The 15,749-nt window shown below is 35.3% G+C and overlaps 1 protein-coding gene across 1 annotated transcript in view; it reads left to right on the plus strand.

Moving 5' to 3' along the window:
• Window positions 1–10,741: 10,741 nt before the first annotated feature.
• LOC129438991 (protein NLRC3-like) overlaps window positions 10,742–15,749 on the plus strand; it is a 267,541-nt gene continuing 262,533 nt past the window's right edge. Inside the window, exon 1 of the mRNA XM_073865735.1 lies at window positions 10,742–10,831. The gene's annotated coding sequence lies outside the window, so the exon portion shown is untranslated. The remainder of the gene's footprint in view (window positions 10,832–15,749) is intronic.

The following is a 15,749-nucleotide window of genomic DNA, read 5'->3' on the forward strand; positions in this document are numbered from 1 at the left end:
GCTTGCACTAACATATCTTAAAATACATCAGTCACGTTGTTTTGTCTCAAGATGCACACCTGTACTATTTTTGTGCTTGTAAAAACTACATAAACATCCTATATAACTAAGGCCTTGTCCTGGCTTAATCTAAACCCTGTCCTGAAAACCAAATCATACTGCATCTTGACAACTCAGTATTAAGGTAGATCACTTGTTGGTCAGTCCCCTTTTCAAAATTTTAGATCTGTATAATCAAGGCCGCCTTAATGCACGGGCTTACCTGGGCTGAAGCCCAGGGGCCTCCCAAGTTCAAGGGCCTCCCAAGTTTGCGTTCATGACGAGCTGAAAATGTCGGTAACGCTTTAGATTACAGCCCGGAAGTACTGCATAAGTACAGCGAATTTACAGCGTATGTTTCTGTAATTATAGTATAATTATGAAGTATGTACGTGTAATTATAAGGGAACATTTTATAATATTTGGGGAATAAAGGGGTAACAACCAGGAAAAATACAAAAAATATATGCAGTAAAGTACTGTGTAAGTACAGCAAATTTACAGCGTATGTTTCTGTAATTATAGTATACTTATGAAGTACGTACATGTAATTATAAGGGAACAATTTATAATATTTGGGGAAGAAAGGGGTAACAACCAGGAAAAATACAAATAATATATGCATTAAAGTATTTTATAACTAAGGGCTAACTATTTCAATATTACATGGTATGTATGACTTATATGCTAAAAACGTGCGAAATTACAAATTATTATACAGTAAGGAATTCATAACTTCGGATTAACTATTCAATTAGGCCTACGTGATATGGCATAGCCTAAACATGCAAAACAATCTTATGTTTGAGAGTAATTTAGCGAGAACACACACATTCACTGAATTGGCTCGATCACACTCCTCTCCACATATAGCTGGTGTGTGGTGATTGCACTGGTGTCATACATTGATTCTGCAAACTGTGGGTCTTCATTCAATCATAGTCCAACATGATCTCACAAAGTTCCGTGGGATAGTCACGGAATTTTTTGCTCATTTTTCCGTGACATTCTCACGGATCTCCGCATATTTCCGTGGCCCTGCCACGGACTTTCTTTTCCGTGGCATTCTCACGGATTGGTTACTCAACTGCTTTTTCCTATTTTCAAACCATTGTCGCTTCGGTTTAGGGTTAGATTTGGTGCTTGCGTTACTTTGTCACTGAAAGTATTGGTTTATACAATTTTTTCTGATGTATTCTTTTATATTTTCTAAACTTTAATCAATTGTCACCTGGCATTGGGGTTAGAGTTGGGTTTGGGTAGGGATGTAATTTTATGAAAATCTAACCCTAAACCAAAGCGACAATGGTAAGAAAATAGGACAAAATGTAGATAAAAACGTCTCACTCTAAGGTTATAAAAACATAACGGTTCATTTTAAAAGGTCTTTATACACCCCTGATCATATAGTTTTATATATTATTTTGCATTTCTTTCAAGAGATCCTTCTAAAAATTACACAATGCATCTTTAAAATGACACGTATGTACTTTATAAGTACACTATAATTACAGAAATGTATGCTGTAAATTCGCTGTACTTACGCAATACTTTACTGCATATATTATTTGTATTTTTCCTGGTTGTTACCCCTTTATTCCCCAAATATTATACATTGTTCCCTTATAATTACACGTACGTACTTCATAAGTAAACTTAATTACAGAATAATTACAGAAACATACGCTGTAAATTCGCTGTACTTACACAGTACTTTCCGGGCTGTAATCTAAAGCGTTACCAAAATGTCATATTGTTTTGTAACTTGTCGGGTTTTCTGTCAATCACTCTAATTGCACGTTACTTGGCTGCTGATTGGTCCGTTGTAACTTAACGTGAAATAAAATGTCAGACGTAACATATTTTTTATTCTGCGTAATGTAATTAAGTGCGCGTTGTTAACTTGACATTCCTGCACGTTAGACTGAGTGTGACAGAGAATCGAGAAATAATCCACCAACAAATGAGCGTAATTTCTGAAATTTCATAATGCACTAGTGAGGTGCAGCTCTCTCTCTCTCTTTCGTGCGCGCGCTCGCTCGTTCGCGCTCTCTGTGCTCGTTCAGCTCTCTGGCATGCAGAAGTCTCTGACCCGTGCACAAGAAACTGTGCCGCTAAATTAAGAAAGGAGTTCCCGCACATAATGCTGTTAGTTGTTATAAAGTTTAAGTTTACTCGCGTTTATATCAGTGACGCGTGCGCAGCTGGAGCGATGTAGTTTGATGCGACGTCAGCTTACAGTACACACATCTGTTGGTAGAAAGACGAGAAAGAGACGCAACGGTAAAGGTGCAAGTCTAAGAAAATAAAGAGCGACAAAACCATCTCAAATGATCATCCCCTGATAGCACCATTATAATCTCACTATCTAAAGATGTTATATACAGGTATGTTCCCTGTCTGTCTTGTGCATATTCATACTTGGTCGGTTTACATGCTTATGTATGCATAAATACTAAATACAATGCATACTATATCTTCAATAGCCTACAAAATAAATAAATGATTAAAAAACAAGATTCTGTCTATAAAGACTTAGCTTTTGTTATCATTAATGCATTTAACAAGATTCTGTCTATAAAGTCTTATCTTTTGTTATCATTAATGCATTTTCACTTTAAAACTAACTTTAACTTATTATATTTTTAAAACTGTGGTGAGCATTTAGTTAGTGAGTGGCAATTTTCTGCAAATTATATTCCAAAAACTATATAAACATAAAGCTTATAAACATATAATCTTTCACACATTTTGGTTTTATTATCACCACATGTTGCTGTGTGTGGTTGTTAAATAAAGTGTCTTGTGTTTATGCTCAAGTGGGCTCAGTGATATGTTAATAATATTATGGTGTTTTCTGGCTCAAAGAGGGAAAACTCACTGTTGTATGTCTCGAAAGAAACTAATGCATTTTGTGATGTAGATTACCTAGATATTACACTTAAAAAAAGAGACTATAAATCGATGGGAAGGGGGGCCTACAAAACCTCTTAGCCCCGGGGCCTCACATTAGGTTAAGGCGGCCCTGTGTATAATTTCCAGATTAACACAGTGGCTATCAACTAATAATATTAACCTATAAGATTAGCAAATCCGGTTTATGTTTACATTTATGTGAACACTTAGGGATGGGCATAATTAATCGACGATCGATAATTGATTGTTAAGAATTTCATCGATAACATTAATTTGTTATCAATTAATCGAATGCATTTTTTTAAATCTAACTCCTGTTTCACAAATACTCCGTATGCAGTGCGTTTGCGTATGTGTGCGGCGAATCCGTCAAGCACCCGTTGCAGTGCGCTGCTGACCGCTTATTCCTACCCAGTCTCACAAAGTTTCGTGATATAGTCACGTATTTTTTTTATTCTTTTTTCGTGCTATTATCACGAAATTTCGTGTTTTTTCGTAGTCGTATAACGAATTCCTGTTTTCGTGTGATTATCACGTATTGGTTACTCGACTGTTTTTTCCTATTTTTAAACCATTGTCGCTTCGGTTTAGGGTTAGATTTGGTGCTTGCATTAGAATGTCACTTAATAAATTGATCTATACTATTTTTCCTGATTTATTTTTTTATATGTCGCCTGGCGTTAGGGTTAGAGTTGGGTTTGGTTAGGGATGTCATTTTATGTAAATCTAACCCTAAACCGAAGCGACAATGGTAAGAAAATAGGACAAAACAGTCGAGTAACCAATACGTGATAATCACACGAAAACAGGAATTCGTTATACGACTACGAAAAAACACGAAATTTCGTGATAATAGCACGAAAAAAGAATCAAAAAAATACGTGACTATATAACGAAATTTCGTGAGACTGGGCTGCTTATTCTGCATATAAAACGTTCATGTGATTGACACTTTCTGTGAACACTTTTCCGCATAAACAATAGAACAAAGCATCATTTTTTTCACAAAACAATATATTTTAGATATTATTTGACAGACTAGTAAGTGTGGATTAAGGATGTTTAAAATCTCTAGCCTGGTGGTCAGGATCTGAATGGATCAAATCATCAGTTTTGCAATGGTTTATTTATCTCCACATATATCATAAATAAAAATAAGCAGAATAACTTTGCAAGTCTACCCTTACACATTATATATTTCCTACTATGTATGTATATGATTTCCAAATAATAAACGAGAGTATTCAACGACAAAAAGCGTCTCATATGGAAATAAATCCTCACAATATTATTATTTCTCAAAACTTTATGACAAAAATAAGCAACTGTATTCCTACAGTTATTCAAAGATGCACACATTATTCCGCATATAATTTGAATATTATCAAACGTATTCATATGACGGCACGTTTCATATGGCAAATAAATATCCTCACATTAACATAACAGCATAATGAAATGAATAAACAGACAATGAAACAGGATTGAAATATAAATTGTATTATTATTACCGGGAAAAAGCAATATTGCTAAAATAATCTCTGAGGTAAATGCGTCAAAAACGCTGTTACCCGCACAATAAGTCTAAATGAGCAATAAAAGTGAAAAAAGCATTATTAGGCCATGTCTCAAAATTTATATGACAAAATATATTTAAAAGAAATGTATACTTACAGTTATTCAAAGATGCACACATTATTCCATATTACTCCCGTTTAGGAGCACTTTTGTCTCTGGCCTCGCTCTGTTATGTAATAGATTGACAGATGCGCATCTCCGTCTTTCAAACATATATCATTTTGTAATTACTACCTTAGGAAAATTAGCCATGATTTTATCATTGTGAAAATGTTTTTTTTTTTTTGCAGATTAAAAACGATTTGTATTTCCGCAATTTTACTACAAATACCATGGTTATGGTATATTGTGGAGTTGGAGACCATAGTAAATTTGTGTCTATGTTGTTTTACAACAAATAAAAACTAAAAGACTATGTTAGTATAATTAAACATTGGTGAATGGGGCTCACAAAACGCACGCTGTTTCACACATAATCTGTATGCGGAATAAGCCAAGTTAGCGCTGAGGTGCATCCCGGTCAGTCTCCTCGGAGCGGGTGTTTTCGGCGGCGGCTGGACTTACGGTCACCATGGGTTGCGGTCGCGTCTGACTCCAAAACATGCTTTTATTTCTCAAAAAAAATCAGTAGACTGGTTCAGAAGTTTTATGTGAGTTACTAAAGTTAGTTATTTTTCACGAGGCTTTAAGTAGCCTAATTTGTTATAGCCTAATGTTAGGAAGGCTAATATCTTGCACTTTCTTCTGGCTTGAATCATTTTGAGTTACATTTTGACAAAACCTTTCAGATCTAAGTATTATGTTTTTTGTTTAATTTAATGTTAAACATGAATCTGTTTTTTTTATTTTGGAACTAATGAGGTCTCTGTTTAAGAACGCTGGCTCGCAGCTGCAGGTTCTGCTGCTTCAGAGTACCGCATATGCACGCACATATATGTTTGAAACATAGTTTAACTGTCTGCCACAAGTTGATCTTGTAATAAAGGTCTCATCGAGGAAAAACACGCTGTATATTTGTATTCATTGCATTTTTTAAGTATAAAAGTTAAATAACAAATTTTATTATAAAAATATTAATGATTAATCGATAGTCGATCGTTAATTCTCCCGACAATCGACAAAGAAAACTTAATCGAATGCCCATCCCCTTATTTTCTGGTTAAAAGTTTATTTTGTCAAAAAAATCCTTAGCTAAGGTTTCTATGTGAGCATAGAAATGCAACAGTAAAATGATGTGTTTGTACTGGAAATGTGTACGTGTATTTACACAGTGAATAATGAATCAGGAAGTCTTCATTGTAAAAAAATCTCCATTCCCAAATGAAAATTAGTCCCATTTATGACACACAGGGAATACAATGGAATAGTGGATTGCAATAAGGTTAGTAGTATACAACCTAATAGTTAAATAATATTTGGGGTGGTGGGGGGGTTGTTTGGAGGGGTGTCACTCTTGCCTGTCTTCAAAACTTGAGAGCCCTGTGTTCAGGACTTTTCTACTATAAACTCATGCTGTTGTAATAGATGCAGTATGAAGTTTATCAATGTCTTACTAAAATAGGAAAGACAGATGAAGGCAGATGTTACTCTTTCAGTATTGATGAGGTCTTTCCAGATGTGAAAGCTACTCATTTAGACGCTAATCCTCCTCCATACCAACAGAGATGAAGGCTTTTGATGTGAGCACTGATAACAAAGACCTACTACAAATAAAACAAAGATAAAACTATGCTAACTATAGTTAAGTCATGCTTGATTTTCTTAAGGACAATTCATCTCATGTGCATTACATCTCATGGTGCTTTCATTCTTCACTCATTCATGTCAGTACAGTCTGCACACCAGCGACATCTCGTGGACTTTGATTGTATTGCATCAAATGAGTCATTCTAAACCAAACCCGAACTCAAAAGTAATATTTAATACATTTATAAACTGATGATTTTACCTTCTGCTGATGTAAAACATTTCTGTTAGTGTTGATGTAAAACTAAGAGTAAACACAAGCTGTCAGAATTTATGTGTGAAACAGATCGAGTCATTCACTGTCTCTCTTTCATCTTTCTCTGAATCTCTCTCTCTCTGTGACATGAAATAAACATATTCAATAATCTAAACTTTACTGATATTAATTGTGAAGACATCAGTTGTACAAAACTTTGTTGTATAAACTGAAAAAAATCACTGTATGGACAGCTGATATAATTGATAGAAGAAGTACTTGAAGTTACTGCTTTAACATGAACAAAAATGATCCATTAATCTCATGAAGACTAAAAGACAGCCTACTGTTACACTGTCCACATGTGAAGCTGAGTTTATGACATTAACTGTGACTGTACACGAGTGTTAGAAAACATTGATGGACTGAAATATCAATCTAGACTTTATGAAGACAATCAGGGTGTCATAGCGTCAGCAAAAAATCCTGTAAACATGTGGACATTAAATGTCATTTTGTGAGGTCTGTGATAATGGAGGACAGAATTAGTCTGAGATACTGTCCAACTGATGATATGATTGAAGATATACTAACAAAACCAGCAACAAACATCATGACATTAAACTCATTTATGTTTGCTGTATGAATTTTCTTCTGTTGAAATGATCAAATAGAAATGTGAGTGTTAAGATTTATAAGTATTGTGCTCTCATTTATATTTGATTTGTTTAGCTTTTATTTTTGTGAGTCAGCCAATCACATTGCAGAGTGTATGTCATGTGACCTAATCAGTGACTGATGCTGCGTCCGAAACCGCCTACTACATACTATATAGTACGCGAAAAGCAGTAGGCGAAGCGAGTAGTATGTCCGAATACATAGTATTCGAAAATCAGTATGCGAAAAGTACCCGGATGACCTACTACTTCCGGTTAGATTTTGCAGTGTGCATACGATGGACGCTACACTATCCCATGATGCCCCGGACGATGAGTTATCCAACGAAGAAGAAGAGGCACGCGGCTGTTTTCGCGCTGAAATGACGACGTATGTCACGTGATGTAGCAACATGGCGGATGTAGTACGTCCGAATCTCATTCATACTACCAGGATTCATACTATACAGTACCTACTGTTTTAACGCCAAGTAAGTAAGTACTTCATCTAATTCAGTACCTACTATACACAGGGGCGTTGCACAAGATCTCGGGCCCTATGCATAGGCAGTCCTGATGGGCCCCCATGCCTTACCCCATAATATACTCCAGACTTTTCAAGGGCCCTCTCTTTTTTTGGGGCCCTGGTAATCAGTACTGGTTTTACCCCCAGTCCGACACCCCTGACTATACAGTATGCGGTTTAGGACGCAGCCTGAATGAATGCAGGGGCACGTTCAATGTCACACCGTTGCACAACGTTTTGCTAAGGTTTCCGGGTTGAACGACATGTTTCCTGGAAACGGTGTGCAACGGAATGCAACAGGTTTTAGAAGCGTTTTCTCTTGTTTGGTGGGTGTGTCAGAAATGTCGGCCCAATCAGAGGCAAGATGTATAAAACCACGCGGTAGTAAAGAGACAGCTCGCTCAATGGGTTCAAGTTGGAATGTTGTCGTTCATTCTGGACGACAAGGTCAGTGACTGTAACATTGAGGGTCTTTTACAGAATTAAACACACATTTATAACGATTTCATCAGGCTTCAGAAACATTTAAAAAAGAACACAAAGAATGGCCTCTCAGCTACCGTAGTTGCAACTCTTGCGTCATCACAACAGGGCGTTCAACACATCACCGTTTCTGTTTAATAAACGTTGTTCAACGTTGTGCAACGTTTAGTCGGGGCTGAACGCAGCCCAGTTGTTTCTGTTTAAATAAAGTATGCCAGTCAAAAAGAGAAACTGGTTGATGTGAAACAGTATTCTGTGTTGTCTGTGTCTGTTAACAGTAAACTTGTGTATTTTTAAAGTATACATACTGTCATTCATAATGAGTAAAACAGGTCAATCACATCCAAAATAGATTAAATTTGTCTAGTTCAGAATATAACAAACTCGTTATTTGTAATATGTTGTGTTTCTCTTTCAAGTATGAAAGTGTGTTTGTGTTTTGTGATGGTTGTGAGTTTGTGATGTGAAGTTGTACACAGTTATTTTATCTTGTGAAACATTTCTCTGTTCTGTCACAAACTTTCATTAGACAGTAAACACATCTTAAAGATCTCTCTATAATAAATCACTAAATGTGTCTCTATCAGCTCAACTGAAGAAGTATTTTCATGCAGTTTAATGAGAACTTCTTCACACTATGATAGATACATGAATGTTAATGTAAAACACAAAAATAATGAAAAATCACTTACACCAAACCCATATGAGTTTACTGCTTTAGTGGAAGAAAAGAGGAGAAATTTATTCTTATTCATTTATTTATTCATGAGTGAAAGTAAACACACAAATGTTAAAGCAATACATTAATGATTTCACCTCGTTTATAAGTTAAATCTGTTAAATTAGTTTTTAATAATAAATAAATAATGTAACGCTGTAATGCTCGTTTACTACCAGCAGAGGGAGAAAAACATCAAGCGATTGGTCGTCTTGTCGGTGATGTACCATTTGGAATAAGAAAAAGGATCAGAAACAAATCAATATTTTTTGAAAACTGGTTTGAAAAGGGAATTTTTTGGTTAAAACAGCTGATCAAAGAAGATGGTGTTTTATACAATTATACTGAATTTGCTCATATGTGTAACTTAGTCGATCCTATCTAATATTGTTTGGTTTTACAGGCAATTAAGGAACTTTTGAGGCTATTAGAAGAAAGTAATAATTATTCTTTACAGTCAGTTGAAGAATTTGCTTCTTTATTATGTTGCAGGTCAAGGATTTCATACGTTTTGGATGTAATAATCTAAAAGTCTTCAATCTAAACTTGCTGTTAATACTCGTTGGAATTCTTTAGCCTGTTTAAAAAATGTCTTGATTGGAGTAAAATTTGGATGACACCACATGCATCACAAATAAAGTGAAAGAAGTTTCATATACAATTTTTCATTAAGTTTACCCAGTTAAGTCACTCATGGTAAAGCATTTTAAAGTGAATATAGAAGATATTTGTGTCTTTTGTAAAAGTTCCCCATATCATTTATTTTGGGAGTGTCAAACCTTTTTTTTTTTGAAAGAGCGTATATTTACTCACAAAGAAAAGTTATGAAGCCTGTTAGCTTTGAAGAAATTGATATTATGCTAAAATGTTTTTCGTTTGATGGTGATAATAATATTCTGTTTATGCTTGATTTGATTATAATTGCCCGTTATTATATTCATAAAGTCAAATGGAATGAAAAATGCCAATATTTGAAGAATTTAAAATAGAAATTAAAATATATATATCAAAAAACTAAAACTTGAAAGGAAGAAAGACTATACGGTTGTTTAAAAAATTATTTTTTTCATGTAAATTGCCTTTCCTTTTTATTTGTATTTTTTCTCTTCCTCCCTAGTTTTTTATTTTGTTTTCATATTACCCCTGAAATATAGCCTATGGTTATATGTACTCCTGTTTGTAAACTATATTGTGTTCTTGTTAATATTCAATAAAAAGTCTTGTCGGTGACGTCATAGGTTTAAAGTGAAAGTAAAAAGTTTCGCGTTTAACTTTTCCATTCTCCATCTTATAGGGATGGGCTGAGTGGATTCCTCACCACACCGATCATCTAGTCTCAGCCTCAGACGTCACGCCCACAAACTGTTGGCTGAACGTCTGATGTTTTTCGTACACTTTTCTGGAAACCCTGTGAGAATGTTAAAGTCTTCTTTGATTGGTTGGAAAAAAACGGATTTCCAGGAGACGCGAGTGTCGCGATTAGTTTCAGTCCCTGGAAAACAAAGCTCTGACGTTCCATTGAGGAAGAGAATCAGTCAGGTTCTCCTGAATTGCTTGTATGTGTTAAAAAGTGGAGAGATATGCTTCAAACAGACGTTTAACAGGATCGTCTCATTGGTGTGGCTGTTGATGAAGTGCTCAACGTTGTCCTATGGTGAGTAATGTTGTTTATTTAGATACTATTTGGTTGCGGCTGGTTATTTCAATAACTGACTTGTTGCCAGCCGGCTCGTTATTGTGGGGAGTCCGAAACGTGACGCTAGATGAAACAAACTGTGATTGGTTGTTTGACATGTCGGTCAAACAGCTCGTGGGCGGGCTTTGTCCAGAAAAAGCAGCGAAAAACACCAGACTCTGGCTACGCGAGACTACCGATCTTCTAACGGATGCTTATAAAGCGTTACCAGTTATTGTCACTTGCGTAGTTGATGTTAAAGTTGGAGGATTTATGAGAATGTGAATTCAGTCAGATTGTAAGTTCAGTTGTCACGAGACGCTTTTTACTTATTCCTTTTCAGTTTCTAGATTTATTTGACAGTTTTCATAAATGTATAACACATCTTAATATTAGCGTTGTTTATTGAATGTTTTGCGCTGTTTGTGACTCTTAACTTAACTTGTGTTAATATTTTGTTAATGTGAGGTAATGTTGTGTAGTTGTGTTGATGACCAGAGGTGGGCATCCAAATCTATTTCGTTACAAACTACATACTGGCGCATGAAATGTAACAAAATAAAATACAAGTAATTCGTATTTTGAAAATACAAAAATACTCTCACAATAATCTTCAAACTTTTTTTATTACTGAAAGGTCAATAACACAAATATGAGAAATGTGTAGTCTACAATCAAAATGGCTAAGTAGCTAAATAAAAAAATCATGGGAATTACACTAAATCTCTACAGGGCCTGAAATAGCTTCCTTACGTAAATGGCATGTTTAGCTAACCCAGCTAACAAAAAAAGGTCCCCAGGACGTCCCCTAAATGGCATCTGCGAACGTCCCCCGGACGTTATCATGTAGGGTTCTTTTGACGTCCTGCGAACGTCCGCAAAAACGTCTTCCGGACGTTCAAAATGACGTTTTGGGGACTTTATTGACTTTTAGGGGACGTCATGGGGACCTTTTTTGTAAGCTAAATAACATGCTAAGCACTTTAGGCGAACGTCCCCGTAACGTCATCGTGTATGGTTCCCGTTACGTCGAGCGGACTTCCGCGAGGACGTTCGCAGGACGGTCAGCGGACTTTCGGGACTTTTAGGGGACGTTCGCCTAAAGTCCTCAGCACGTCGTTTTATTTCCTTGCTAACCAATGAAATCAGACACGCTAAACATTGTATACCACAAAGTTCTTTTATTTTAATTAAACAGTTGTAATTATCCTGTGCTCCGTGTTTGTGTGAGCGTGCGCGAGCTCCCGTGCGCGTGCCGGATCTCCCGTACGCGCTTCAGCTGCGTGTGTGTGCGTGTCTCTGGCTGTCTGCTGGACTCCGACGTCAAATATTTCCGTGGTCTTCTAACCTAAAACAACGAAACGAACACATTCAAAAGTTAAGTAGTTATTATTTATTGGGGTGGTTTCCCAGACAAGGAGCTTAAACTAGGACTATGCCTCAGTTTAATTGTGAAATATAACTAGTTTTAACAAACATGCCTTACTAAAAACATTACTTGTGTGCATTCTGATGTAAAACAAAGGGCACTGATGTATTTTAAGATATGTCAGTACAAGTTGTTTTTAGGTTGGACAGTTCTTTCATTTATTTTAGTCTAGGGCTAGTCTAATCCCTGTCCGGGAAACCGCCTCAATATGTTTAAAATGTCTTGCAAAAAATCTGTAGCAAACATTTAAAAGGGAGACAGAATTCTGTGCTAAAACTAGAAAGCATGCACAACTCTCTTTTACCTTAGTATTTAATGTTTATGGCATTATAGTTGCTGTTACAGTTCACTCAAAGTAAAGGTGGCTAAATGTGGACATACAGTACTGTGCAAAAGTCTGCATGCTACCATTAGATTTGTTGTTTTTGCAATTGTGTAGTGATCATATATTTATTTCTCAGTCTCTTTATTAGAATACAACCAGAAAATACAGGAAATGTGTATGTAGTATTAAAAACAGTATAAAAGTTTAAGCTGAAGTTTCAAGTATTTAGGGTAAACTCCCCTTCAACTTGAGCAATAGCAGGCAACTGCAGGATCTCTTACACATAAATAAAAGTAAATCCTTTCTAATTCTAATCGAATGACTTCAGTCTCCTCAAAAAAGCTCAAGATGTGTTTCGTGCCAAGAGAAGTCACACTAAATACTGACTGATGCCTGAAGACGACATTTAGTTCTGAAAATTGTTTTGTTTTTAATTTTGTGTACATATTTCCTGTATTTTCTGTTTGTATCTTAATAAAAAGAGTGAAAAATAAATATGGATGGACATTAAAATTTTGCTAAAACAACAAAGCTGGTGATGGTGGCCTAAGACTTTTGCACAGTACTGTATGTTACCTATTTTATGTGTAAATGCAAATCGATATGAATATGAATACTCCCAGTATGGTTTCAGCTGGTGAGGCTGGTGTAGCAGGATTGTTTTACAGAGGTTTTGGCCACTTTGTAGCTGGTCTTAGCTGGTCAGGCGGGAAGACCAGCTAAGTTGGTTGGCTGTCTTAGCTGGTTTAAGCTGGTCCTTCAACCTGGCAAAACTGGTACGTCAGCTGATCTTCCACCCTGACCAGCTACAAAGTGAACATACACATCTCAGAGAGAGCATAGGTCTCACTCACACACACTCACACTCACACACACACACACACACACACACACACACACACACACACACACACACACACACACACACACACACACACACACACACACACACAGAGTATAAAAATATTTTACTATGACATAAAATAATATAAGTTGTCTTATTATATTGATCTTTGATATTATTGTAGTTTTTTGTGTTAAAGGCATATTGAAGTATAATATGTAGAGTATATTCACACAGACTCACTATAACTCATTGTTAGTTGCAAGTTTGAAACTGAGCTGCTGAAATTTGCCCTGTGTAACTGTAGCATCCTCATAATTCCCATCTCCCAAACTGCCTCCCCTCTGAAGAAACAGATTACGAATCTACAAACAAAAAAATCCGTAGTAAACATGGGTAAAAAGTCAGCAGTGACTAGTAATGTTGTGTGTGTTATTGCACATACCATCTTTTGAAAGTCAGCTTGGCTTGCTGCATTTTTCCGACCACTGCTGTGATGTTGTACTGGATTTGGTCTACTTTCAGAATGATTCTCCACTCCAAGATTTCTTTCAAGAAGGTGTTTTGAAACATTAATAACATTACTAACTACACCAGTAAAATAAATGAACAGTAAGTCTGTCTGGAAGAAAATCAATATCAATAATTTAAGATAAAAAAATAACAAAATAGTGTACCTTGATTCGCTGGTTGGAAGAAATTGATTGATGTGCTGCATTTGTGATTGTGCATAAACTGTAAACACATTCCAGATTAAAAAAAAACAATAAAAACAATTAATTGGATTTAAAAATTGATGATGTAAGTATTGTAGTAAATGTTGTAAAATGTTGAATGCTCTATCATTTGTAAGTCACTCAAGGCATATGACAATTAATACATTTAAATCAAGTAATCATCATTATACTACAAATACTGTACACTGAGATTAAATATATTGTTTCTTAATTCCACAGAAGTATAATAATTTAAATGACTAACAACATTAAAATGTACTCACAATAAGGTGCCTCAGGCAACATCAAAACATCTTTTTGTTTTTTCTTACTGGTTGCTCCTCATCTAACAAAAAAAACAGGGAAAGAATCTGAAAAGAATGATAATATGAAAGTAAATCATAGTGACCTTATAGTTTCACCTGGCTTTTCAACTGAGAAATACTCCTAATTGCTGTTAATAATGATTCACTTTTAAACTGGAAATCTTATCTTCAGGTCTAGAAACAACAAGACAAAAAAGAACTATTTGATATTATTAAGAAACTTACACAATGATTCCCACTGTTTTAAATAATGTAACAATGAATGCAGTGACAATTAAATCACCTTCAATAATGATTTTACCCTTAGATAATTTACTGTCCTACTGAACTGTGAATAAATGTGCATTTAAAGAAAATATGGATAGACAACATGCATTTTTCTTGATCATTCCAACTCTTGGTCAATATACATTACTGTGCAAGTGTCTTAGGCCACCATCACCAGCTTTGTTGTTTTAGCAAAGTTTTAATGTCCATCCATATTTTTTTTTTTATTAAGATACAAACAGAAAATACAGGAAATATGTACACAAAATTATAAATAAAACAATTTTTTAGAACTAAATGTCTTCTTCAGACATCAGTCAGTATTTGGTGTGACCTCTCTTGGCAAAACACATCTTGAGCTTTTTTGAGGAGACTGAAGTCATTCGATTAGAATTAGGATTTAATTTTATTTAGGTTTAAGTGATCCTGCAGTTGCCTGCTATTGCTCAAGTGGAAGGGGAGTTTACCCTAAAAACTTGACACATCAGCTTAAACTTTTATACTGTTTTAATACTACATACACATTTCCTGTATTTTCTGGTTGTATCCTAATAAAGAGACTGAGAAATAGTGATATGATCACTACACAATTTCAAAAACCACAAATTTAATGGTAGCATGCTGGCCTAAGACTTTTGCACAGTACCTCATACAAACATTGTATATTTGGCTTGACAGTATTTGTTGAGGTTAAAAAGAAGTTTGGTATTACTTTGCATACTTTACCTGTGTGAGAAAATAGGCTACTCTGACTGCATATATTGTCCACAGCTGTTTGTCCAGAATGGCACATTGTTTATTTTGGTCTCAATACCCTTCAGATAAAAACAAGCATGTTTGATTATTTTTATTTTTTATATGTAGCTGACCATGTTGTTCATGTTTATTTGTATTTTATAAAACATGGATAAAATCTTACCACATTCTTTCACTCTAACCACAAGGATGGTGCTACCTCAGCCTTATTTTGTTCAGTAAAATGGAGCAAAACAGCACAGGAAACCTGTAAGTAAAGTCCATATAAATCTGTAAGTTCAGCTTGCAGTCCACAAAGGCAATATACACAGTTAGCCTTAATAGAGGACCATTGGCTTTATTCTCAAACCTTAGGCTAAAATTGTTTTCCAATGTTTTTACTGGTTTTGTTTCTTTGGTTTAGTTTGAGAAAATCTTAGTTTTTCTCAAACCAGTATCAATATTACAGTATAAGATAAGCTGATCTGGTGCTGAAATTACCTTTTTGGAGGACATGTTTAGATGTTTAAAGGCTGAGAAAACAAAACAAAGAGAGTAAATATATATATATATA

The sequence above is a fragment of the Misgurnus anguillicaudatus genome, unplaced genomic scaffold (assembly GCF_027580225.2).
Source record: "Misgurnus anguillicaudatus unplaced genomic scaffold, ASM2758022v2 HiC_scaffold_33, whole genome shotgun sequence".
In the NCBI taxonomy this organism is placed as follows: domain Eukaryota; kingdom Metazoa; phylum Chordata; class Actinopteri; order Cypriniformes; family Cobitidae; genus Misgurnus; species Misgurnus anguillicaudatus.